Raw genomic sequence first — 11,669 nt, forward strand, 5'->3', positions numbered from 1 at the left:
ATGCCATGCTTTCTTCTCGTACTGCAAATGGATAGGTGGTAGTGTGTTTCCAACCACTTTTTTTTCAGTTACTCTCCTACCATAGAGGTAGATCTTTCTTAGGATACTACCACCAAAGTTAACACTGCAATTATATGATTACACCAAACATTTTCATATGGATTACAGACAGTGGAAGTTTTTTGTTTTTTTTTTTTCAATGTGGTTAAGAGAAAGGTGTAAATAATACAGGGACATAGTAAAGTTATGACTGAGATGCACATCCCCAAGCAAAGGTATACAGTAGGTATTTGGTTGTAAGGATCTGGAGCAAAGGTGTGATGTTTGTCAGAAGGCATTCAAAGTGTGTAAAGGGATTAGTGTGCATACAAATAAACTACAAAACCTTGTTCAGAACTGTAAAATCAACCACAGGAAGTTGGCAAATAGAAACAGAACATTTCACAAACATATTAAAAGGTAACAGTCGTTAACACAATAGCAAACTTAAAAAAACCTTCTGTTGAAGATCAAAGAGAATGTTGAGGAGATAGGGAATGTCAATTAGGTCAAAGGATATGGAAGTATCATGTGAACCTGTCAATTTCCGGAGTTTTAAAACCATTTGTGACTGACACATTATTCCTTTTCAGGAAGCAGTAGGAATGACAAAAAAGCATATTCCAACAGGGCTTTGGAGTCAAGAAGTACTAAGAGTGACGTAAATTTTTAAGAATCTTCATTTTAGAGTTAAGTAGCAGTCCGCATAGGAATGCATGGTATTCAAAGATGATTTCCTCCTTTTATTCAAGAGATAGGAACATGCTATTGTGTTCCAAAAGAAAAGTCAAACAAAAAGAAGAGACAAAAAGAAACAATATGTTCAGAAAGAAAAATCAGACAAAAAGAAGGTAATAAAATAAAGATAATAAAGGTAGTAGTTCCTATCAAGATCAAGATCTTAGAGAAGAAGAAGGTTAAGGTGACTGCATATGAGAATGTAGGCTTAAGGACAGGAAAATGAGTGTTTATACCCATGATGTCTTCACAATTTCTCATAGATAAATTTCTTATAAATGTACCAAGTTTTAGAATGAGAGTTTCGAAGGCTGTGACAAAAAATTACTTTCTTAGAAGCGTGGAAGTGTTCACCAGGACCATGTAAGATGATTGCCAGATGACGGTCAGGACCTGGAGAGAAAAGACACTTGTACCGCAATGTCAATCTATTCAAAAATGTACTTTTTTCTCAACTTGTTTTCCGCTTGAGAGAGAAAGTTAAATTTTATGATCTCTTGAAGATAAAAAATTTTGAGGTAGAAAGAATCAATGAAATTTGGAATTTGGTGAAGTTGGTAAAAGATTTGGATGATTATATAGTAGACAACACTATCTAACAGTAAATTATTATTCTAATGAGAAAAAGAGTGGATACCCATCAGAATGTGAGAAAATAAAATTACCAGATTATTGATATTAAAAAAATTAATGTGATTGATAAAATGGAATATTAGTAATTGTAGTCAAAGATTTTAGAGGTGAAGAAGTCAATAGCCACTATGAAGAAACATGTTGGAAAGGTGAAGGCCATTGGTTGAGACTCCTGTGGTACCGGTGAGTATAGGCAGCTGTATGTGCCTATACTCACCGGTACCACAGGAGTATATTTTATCATCAGGGATGGAAAAATCTCAGAATAGTGACAAGAGTGAGATTGAAAGAAACACTATTATCTTGGAGACAAAGCAAATTGATGATTGAGAGAGGATGACAGAGGTGTTAGGATATAACCAAGGAGCAGATATCAAAATAGACTGGTTAAAATTGACTCCAAGGAAGTAGAGTTATTTAACAGGAGAGTAGATAAATAGCACATCAGTTTCCCAAAGTGGTGTTTCTGCTATTATTTTGTTGCTTATTCTGTAGAGGCGCAAATTGGGCTAATGCCCAAGTAGTTGGAAGCTAGATGTAGCTAAAGAACTTCTTGTTCTAATTTATCTGGCTGTGTCTTTACTGAGCAGTAAACATACAATGTATTAAAAATTTGGTAAGAGATGACACCTGATGAGGGTTTTTAAAAGTGTTCAATAAAGAAGTCCCCTGGATAAAGTTATTTTCAACTCAAAGACAGAGAAATGGCATTGAAAACATGTATAGAACAAATAAACTTGTGTTCTATCCAGTCCAAAATCTGTGAGCTATAAATGGCACAGTTAACAAAACACACAGTTTAGTCATCATTGCAATTGCAAAAGGCATTTTTATCAAGTGTCATTAATTTACATGATTAAGTGTCAAGTGGATGATTCATAAATTTAGGCTCATTTTACAAAGCAGACGTATCTCCCAGTAGGGGTCAAGGAGCTGAGTAGGAAAGACTAAATTAAATTCCACCTAATGTTTCAAAGAAGTTTTAGCTTTGTATCGACAATTTAGCCTGCAATTCTGGTCAATGACATATGGATCCTCTAGATATTCCTCCAAACTCATGTGACAACAGAATAATGCACCTGCATTCTTGGGGAAATGTTGCATCCTTAGGAATTTAAGATACATTATCTAAAAATTATAATGTCATTAAAATAAAGTTTGTTTTGCCTGAATATTAGGCCTTAGGAGAGCTTGACTGAGTTAAAGAAAAGAAGAAATATCACTAAGAATACAAATAATATAAAGAGATCTTTGAGTCAAATGGGAGGTTTTTAAAATCTCTTTTACATCTCATCTTCTTGCAGAGGTCACACATTCTTATTAACCCAGGATGTAATAATGTAATAAATACTCATTGAATGTTGTATTTTGTAGCATTTCTCTGTTGAAAGACTTTGGTACTTTTCATTACTTTATTGTTTATCTCTCAATAGCATTTTCCATGTTGGGGTTGATAGAACTGAATACATGGGATATACATAGCCAGGACCTTATGGAGATAAAACGGAGTGGAATATTTTAAATATTTGAACTGGAACTTTTGAATTCAAGTAAGTACTTTGGGGGTGTGATATTTTTGCTAAACTGCTGCTCAGAACCTCAAAGGATACCTGCATTGAAAGTATCTCTCTCATTGTCATTGTATGTCTTATTAATAGCAATTTTTTAAGAAGGATGTACTGTGGTGCATAAGGAGTTAAAATGTTCTTTGCCTCACACCCCACCTTTATTCTCCATCATCGTCTAGTTTTATAAGCACAGCTGTTGTGGTTTTACTGATGCAAGTTGATCAAAACAAGCATTTGATTTCAGCCAAAGCTGAAATCTTCTCCTTTTTTTTTAAGAAAATTCTTCTCTCTTCTCTTTCTCCCACCTTTCCTGTTCTTCTCTTTTTTCCTTTCACCTTTTTTCTGTCCATTTTCCTTTTTTTTTTTCCTGTGTAGACACTATACAGAAATGTGGAACAATGGAAAAGGAATGCAGAAAACCTACAAACTATGATGTGTTGAATTGAAGCTGAATAAATTGTTTGGATGGAAAAGTTTTCTGAGGACCTGAGCTCATTCTTTGTAAAGGCCCTTTTAAGTCTAGACACACACATGTTTCTGAATCTGTAGAAATGATTGGTATGCTGGTCTAATCCTGGAGTGCTCTGATTATAGAATTTGGAAGTGAGACATTTCTAAAACAAAAAGGAATGGTGAGGTCTTTGGTGATGAAAACCTCAGCAAAAATAGAATGATTCAGAAAGCAAGAGCATCTGGTTTATCAAATAAGCAACTCAGAAAAGAGGCTTGTCTCATGTTACTGCTGGACTTTCTGAAAGCTTTTTTGAATGTCTCACCTGAAGCACTAGTTTCCTAGGGCTGTTATAACTGTGCAGCTTAAAACAGGGATAGCATTCTGAAATCAAAGAGTCTCAGGGCTGTGCTCTCTGAAGGCTATAGGGAAGCATTTCCCCTTCCCTCTTCTTAGCTTCTGGTGAATGCCAAAATTTTTTGCAGACGTATCACCCAAATCTCTACTTCTATTATCACGTGGGATTTTCTCTGTGTTTATTCTGTGTATAAATTTTCTTTTTGTCTTAAGAGTACCAATCATGAAAAGGTCCTATCCTAATACAGTATGAACTCACCTTACCTTGATAATACCTGCAAAAGCCCTGTTTGCAAAGAAGACCACATTCGCAGGTCCCAGGGTTTAGGTCTTCAATACAGCACAGTTTCTTTCCGGGGAAACATAATTCAATACGCAACACTTGACACACAATGTTTAGGATTTTGTTGAATCAGTTTTATTGTTATTTTTATTGCTAGTTTGCTTAGGTTTTAGGTTTGTTTTTGTTGTTTGTTTCTATGCATTTAAATTGGAAGTGTATCCTTAACCTTTTGGTTATGTGGAGATAATTGGGATAACATTGTGCATGAACATGCAAAGCAACTTTTCTTTTAAAAACAACAAAGGAAAACTTTAAGAGAAAACTTATTTAAAATCATGAACCATATCTCTTTGCTTTACATCATATTTAACATTTTTTTCTCTATTTCAAGGCTTTTTACCATTATTAACCTTAACATTTCTCATCTTATTAATAGACACTCTACATTTCAAGGAAGCACATATTTCCTTCTTTTTCCTTATTTTTCTTCTGATACTTAATTTCTGTCTCGAAGCATTTTTTTTATCAAGAGATTGTCTTTAGAGTACAGTGATGTATTAGTCCATTTTCATACTGCTATAAAGAAATACCCAAGACTGGGTAATGTATAAAGAAAAGAGGTTTAATTGACTCAGTTCCAGATGGCTGGGAGGCCTAAGGAAACGTATAATCATGGCAGAAGGTAAAAAGGAAGCAAGGACCTTCCCATGGTGGCAGGAGAGAGAAGAGTGAGGGAAGGAGGAATTTGCCAAACACAAAAAACCATCAGATCTCCTGAGAATTCACGCACTATCCAATCACCTTCTACCAGGTTCCTCCCTCAACACCTGGGAATTGCAATTCAAGATGAGATTTGTCCCTTTGGGTAGGGAAACAAAGCCTAACCATATAATACAAGATATTATACATTTACAAAGAATTTAAATCAAGAATCTTTTACAAATTAACAAATAAACTACCATGCATCACAGCAATATAAATGTCAGCATATAGACACACACGTATTTGTATACACAATTCCAGAAGTCCTGGCCTCAGCTATTTTCATCAACTTCCCTTGCATCCTTCTGATTTATCCTACAAAGATTCTAAAGCTGGGATTGTTACTTTATACATAGTGTGAATAATCTATGTCCATGTTAAATAAAAAACAATAAAATATTTTTATTTTATTCTTTTAAATCAAATAAGATATTTGATTTAACTATATTCATGTGAAATCAAAAAGAATAAAATATTTTGGTGGTGGTAATGCAACTGCCCTAAGAGATGCACCATTTTATTCTTCATCATAGTTATTTAGCTGTTTTTAACTTGCTCCATGTTTCTCAGATCTCTCATCTAACTAGCCCCTTCATCATTCTCAGGGATCTTGTATTAGTCTGTTCTCACACTGCTAAGAAAGGCATACCCGAGATTGGGTAATATATAAATGAAAGAGGTTTAATTGACTCACAGTTCCACATGGCTGGGGTGGGAAGAACTCACAATCATGGAGGAAGGTGAATGGAGGAGTAAAGTCACGTCTTACATGGAGGCAGGCAAGGGAGTGTGTGCAGGGGAACTCCCCTTTATAAAACTTTCACATCTTGTGAGACTTATTCACTACCACAAGAACAGCATAGGAGAGACCCACCCCCATGATTCAATTACACCCCACAGGGACCCTCCCATGACACGTGGGGATTATATGAGCTGCAATTCAATAAGAGATTTTGGTGGGGACACAGCCAAACAGTATCAGAGCCCTTGTTCTAACATCAAGTAGAAAATGGAACTTGCTAGAGAGGGACTTTCTTCATTTCTCACCAAGGAACCTGCAAATGTTTTCACAGGCATCTGCATGCTCCCTTCTCTTTCTCTCTTCTCCCACATTCATACAAGCAAATCGCATCCACTTTTTTTTTATTTTCTACAAGCTTAACCACTGCTATGTGCTTAAACTGAATTTCCATATTCCTCATCAACCTCCACCTTCACTCTCACCAAACAAATAAAAAAACAATAAACCTATCAATCCTTGAACATTTTGTACAACAATGGAAATAACATCGCCTTGTTGCCTAAGGTAGTGTTTATTCATAGCCTCTTCACCCCATTGGTAAATGTTAAGAAATGTTAGGTTAACATTAAGAAATGTTAAGGTTAACATTGGTAAAAGAGGAATTCCTACCCTAGAGTTATAAAGATGATTGAGTACACAGAAGCCAACACTGGACAGTTGAGGTCCATGGTAGCTTATTCATGACATAGCTCACAGCTTGGGTAATAATGACACCATGCTATGCAGGACCACAAGTGGATTGTCCTCAGTAGATAGGTGAATAAGCAGGGGCTATGGGAGTTAGGCTTTATGGTATTAGGAGGAGAGGGTAAACCTTTGTTCCCATGGGAAGATGTGATTTGCTTGTTTGAATAGTTCTGTGGGCTGGTAAGAAACTGAAATTTTCTACACAGAAGTAAGCAGGCAGTGTTCTTGGTATCCATGATAAAGAGGATGGCGTGGCTATGACACCTTATACACAAGACGACAGTGGTGAGATGCACTTGGCTAGGACATTTGAGTTCATCTTGGTTTTCCCAAGATATTAGGGAATAAGTATACTGGGTCTTTATTTTAGACTTTATACCACAATTAGGACATTCTTGGATTATCCTTTTCTTTTTTTTCCTTTAATGCACAATTATTTTATGTACTCTGTCAATTTGAACATAGTAATAGCTTTTGTATGTTTTCATCACCCCTCTTATCTCCCTATAATTTATCTATCTTCTCTCTGCTCATCTATTAGAATTTGACTTAGCACCCACGTCTCCTGGGTCTAGGTCTCCTCTGTCAACTCTCCTGAGGTTGCCATAAGTGCTGCTCTTGTTGTTTTCCCAGCATTCTGCATTTAACCTTTCACCAAATACATCATTTTTGGAAATAATTATTATTCTTTTTTTTTCCACAGTAGATTCTAAGCTTTAGATGTCATTAACTATGTTTCATACATGTTTTCCCTCACATGTGGCATACAGGAGGTGCACAGTAAATGTATGTTTAATTTTTTTAAATGACATTGAACTGAATATACATTTATCTTAATATAAACAGGGCAGCATGGTTAAAATACTTAAACTTCAGTATTCAGGACACTTCTGATTTTTCATTAGCAGTTTTCTTCCCTACATTTTCTCATCTTGCTACTCACTAAGCTTTGTTTTCAAATGGAATCCTAGCTGGCACCGTCAGTGATGTATTGGTTTCCCGAGGTTCCTAGGAAGCACTTTGGTCTTCATGGGGCCACATTAATTCTTGCTATTGGTCTGAGAACCCAATAGAGAAGTGTAATTTATGTCTGCTTTCATCCCTCTGGCAGTCCCTGGCAGCACCTGCCAGGGTATGGCTGCTGTATCAGCAAACCAAATGGGAAGCAAATGAATGTATGTTGTGGTCCCCAAAGAGAAACCCATTACCACTGCAACTAGGCTTGACAAGTTAGGACTCCCATTTGACTCCAGAGAACATGAAATGCTCCACTACTTTTTGAAATCATTTGCTTATATGTGACTGCAGTTCATACATCCCAATATGTCCTTTTCCTTCATACCCCAAAGGGAAGAGAAATATGAATCTATTCCATTCAGAGATCACTGAATAATATTTGCTGCTATCAGATTTCATTGGCTTCAGCACCGTTATTTGTTGGAAATATGTGGTGAGTCTCAAAGTCAACAACATTTCCCCAGGGTGCCCATTAGCCAGAAGGGGAGCACAGTTGTAAACAATCCATTTTGTAAAACAGAGGTCTCTAGAAGAAAAGGCATTAGAATTGTGTTTGTTGAATATTTCATGGCCTAGAATGTACAGTTTACAGACAGGGAAGGAATTATATAGGATAGTCACACAAAAATATAATTTATAGGAAAGAGATATTTTCTCCTTTCTGTCAATAGTTTGATGCAGGAAGCTAGAATGTGAGTGAGTAGAGAGGAGAGAAAGTAAACGTCATGAGTAAAACGTCAGAAGAATTAGGTTTTCAGATTCCTTGGAATGATGTTCCTTTTCACGGATTACCTATGAAAATGCTTCTCTATCTGTGTGCCTTGTCATAGGCTTCAGATAATTTGTTTCATTTCATTTAGCAAACAACACCGATGGGCAGAAATAGCAGTGGCACATTTTTTCTAGTGGTAAGAGCAGGGCCTGGAAGAGGAACAAGTTCGACTCACAGGCTTCTTTCTGCCATCTATGGCACCTCTAGGTTTCACAAGATAGGCAAGATCTTTAAAATTACATACCAAAGTGTGTGTGTGTGTGTTTGCGTGTGTGTGTGTGTGTGTGTGTGTGTGTACACATATCAAAATCTCTAAAATTACACACCAAAATGTGTTTATATGTACATATATACTTTTATGGAAAGAGTGTGCATAGCTTTAATCAGATTATCATATCCTCCCCCATTGCTACTTTACTCAAATTTGTATAACAATTACATTCAAAGAACTAAAAGAGAGAGACAGAGAGACAGATTTAGCCAAATAGATAGAAATTCACATGACTAAAACATATGAGCTTTGGTTTTAATGGCACTGAAATAAAGATCAATACAGAAGTACTTTCAATATGTGAGGGAAAACACATTTCTCTATGGGGACTCCTGGTCAGGGAGTCATTCTAAAGGAAAGCCACAGTGTTGTAGATCATATCTTTTGGCAGATCTTTTTAAAGTTGCCTTATATAGAGCTACCATTAAAATTTGTAAAGCTTTGTGGATAAAAGTAGCATGAAAAGCAGTTCATACGATGTGTGTGACAATGAACAGAATTGTGATCCAAATTACAGGTGAAATGGGACAGTGGCCCCCAGGAAGCCAGAAATACCTGCAGAGGCTTACAGAGTTAGATGTTTATAAATAAAACCATTCAAACATCAAAAAAAAAGAAAAAGCAAGAAAGAAAGAGAAGAGAGAAAGAAAGAAAAGAAAGAAAGAAAGAGAAAGAAAGAAAGAAAGAAAGAAAGAAAGAAAGAAAGAAAAAGAAATTCACATGACTGTGTTGATTGCTTTACTTTGACTTTCAGCCAGCCTTCTGACTCTCCAGTTATGCCACTTAAATACCTTAAATATTTTCTTATTTAAAATTGTAGAAAAGATATATAACATATAATTGTTTATTGGAAGTATTTTATTTTCCTTTGATCAGTGACCTGCTTTTACTATATTTATTTGTATTTTTATGTATTGCCTTATTTCAGAAAAAAAATAATTTACCCGAAGGCTTAATGCAATTGTTATAAAACAATCATAATGATAATATTTATTAATTTTTTTTATGTTTACCATTTGCCAAGCAGTAGGCTTATTGTTTTACATGTGTTATCTATATAAATCTCCCAAAATAGAAAGCAGGATGACTAGAAGAAACTGAGGCTGAGAAAGATGCAATAAGTTGTTGAATATCACAAAAACAATACATGATTCAGATTTACATATAGCCCTCTTCATGATTGCAGAACCTCAGCTTTCATCTATACGGCTTCTCCACAATCATGCATTTCTTGCTGCAATTTAATGTAACTCTGGAGAACATGGAATGAAAAAAATCTGACCAGCGTTGCATAATATGATAAAATAACTCATGATTAACTTAAAATAAGTACTGTAATTATGTATGATAGTGAGCAAGTTACTTAATAGCTATTTTCAAAGTCTGATCATCATCAAAAAATTTTACCAAAACAAAAATAAAATATTAGAAAACAGATTTCAGCTGCCAGGAATTGTTATCTGACATAAAAGTAATTTGTGGCAGAGTGCGGTGGCTCACGCCTGTAATTCCAGCACTTTGGGAAGTTGAGGCCAGTGAGTCACAAGGGTCAGGAGTTCAAGACTAGCCTGGCCAAAATGGTGAAACCCCATCTCTACTAAAAATACAAAAAAAAAAATATCTGGTTATTGTGATGGGCCCTTGTAATCCCAGATACTCAAGAGGCTGAGGCAGAGAACTGCTTGAATTCAGGAGGTGAAGGTTGCAGTGAGCTGATAATGCATCGCTGAACTCCAGCCTGGGCAACAAAGTGAGACTCCATCTCAAAAAAATAATGGTAATACTTTGCAAATACTTTGTCCCTATCCATTCCTTCACTGGGACTTAAAATAAAATTATTCATCTATCTTTTTCTGATAACTAGAAATGTTCATGCTACATAATTCTAGCCAATAAGACACAAGAATTGTGTTGAAGATTTTTGGGATTTTTTTAAAAATACAGATCTGTATATATATATATATATATATATATATATATATATATATATATGGCTTTATTCTGTTCTCTGATATCTTAAGTGATGCATATGTTTGCTTCAACCATATTGAAACCATTAAGAACAGGCCAAGAGTACCACTGATGGCCTGACTCTGACTTTTGAACCACTGAGCCAATGGCAGCAGTTAGGCAAAAACTGTCAATTATGTGAGAAAATAATTCTCTATGTTTAAGCCACTGTTAGAAGTGGTTTATGGTTCTTATGGCCTGTATCATTCCTAAATGATAAATATGCTCACCATATGGAAAACATTCAGTAGATATGGAATCTAAGAGAAGAAACAAAACGTATTTTTTACACCTGACATGATTTTGCCTGTAAGATTTTTTAAAGTATCTATTCACAAGGTATTAGAATTAATGCATGTACTTAGCAATATAACTGGGTACAAGGTCAATATATGAAAATAAATTACATTTATTTACAGTGGCAATAAATATTAAAATTTGTATATATATTTATAGAATACATGTTATATATATGTAACTTTTATACATATCAACATTTTAGATATTAAATATGCAGAAAGGAATCTACCAAAAAATATACACGCCTTCTAAAGTAAAACATAACATTATTTAGATAAACTAAAAGAGACAAAATAAAACATAGATCATGTTCATGGTTGTTGAAACATGGTTCACAACAGTGAACCATAATTCACTATTGTAAAGATGTTAGTTTCCCCAATTTAATTCATAGATTAAATGAAAATCACATCAGGTTTTCTTTTGGCAGAAATTGCATAGCATATTCTACAATTTATATCCAAAGTCAAGAATAGCTACATCAATTTTGAAATTTTAAAAAAAAGCTGAAAGATTTATACTCCCAGATTTATTGTAAAGTTGTAATAATTAAGACTATAAGAAATAGGTGTAAGAATAGATAAATATACAGATAAAACTGAAAAGAGATTGAAATAGTAGCTTAAACATATGGAGTCACCTGATTTATAGAAAAGGTATCATTGCAGTATGGTGAGTAAAAATGCTATTTTCAAAAAAATGGTGCTAGGTCAACTTGATACCTGTGTGGAAATAAATTAACTTTTACTGTATATCTTATCATATACAGAAACTAGTTTCTGATGGTTTATAAAACAATAAACATTCCAGAAAAATATGATGGAACATTCTATTCATGACCCTGAGATAGACAAATGTTATAAAACAAGAGTAATGATGTAGTAACCAGTAACTATGAACAAGAAATAATAAATAGACAAATTCAGATTTAAGAATTTCTACTTATTAAAGGAAGCAATTAAGAGTGTAAGAAAGTACC

The 11,669-nt window shown here is 34.7% G+C and overlaps 1 long non-coding RNA gene across 1 annotated transcript; it reads left to right on the forward strand.

Moving 5' to 3' along the window:
• The first annotated feature begins 602 nt into the window (after positions 1 to 602).
• On the forward strand, positions 603 to 9,706 carry LOC141582561 (uncharacterized). Its single transcript, XR_012515436.1, has 4 exons — positions 603 to 890; positions 1,906 to 1,999; positions 5,568 to 5,571; positions 9,408 to 9,706. It is a non-coding gene; the product is annotated as an uncharacterized LOC141582561 (long non-coding RNA).
• Positions 9,707 to 11,669: the final 1,963 nt, after the last annotated feature.

This window comes from Saimiri boliviensis, chromosome 2 (assembly GCF_048565385.1).
Source record: "Saimiri boliviensis isolate mSaiBol1 chromosome 2, mSaiBol1.pri, whole genome shotgun sequence".
NCBI classification, from domain to species: domain Eukaryota; kingdom Metazoa; phylum Chordata; class Mammalia; order Primates; family Cebidae; genus Saimiri; species Saimiri boliviensis.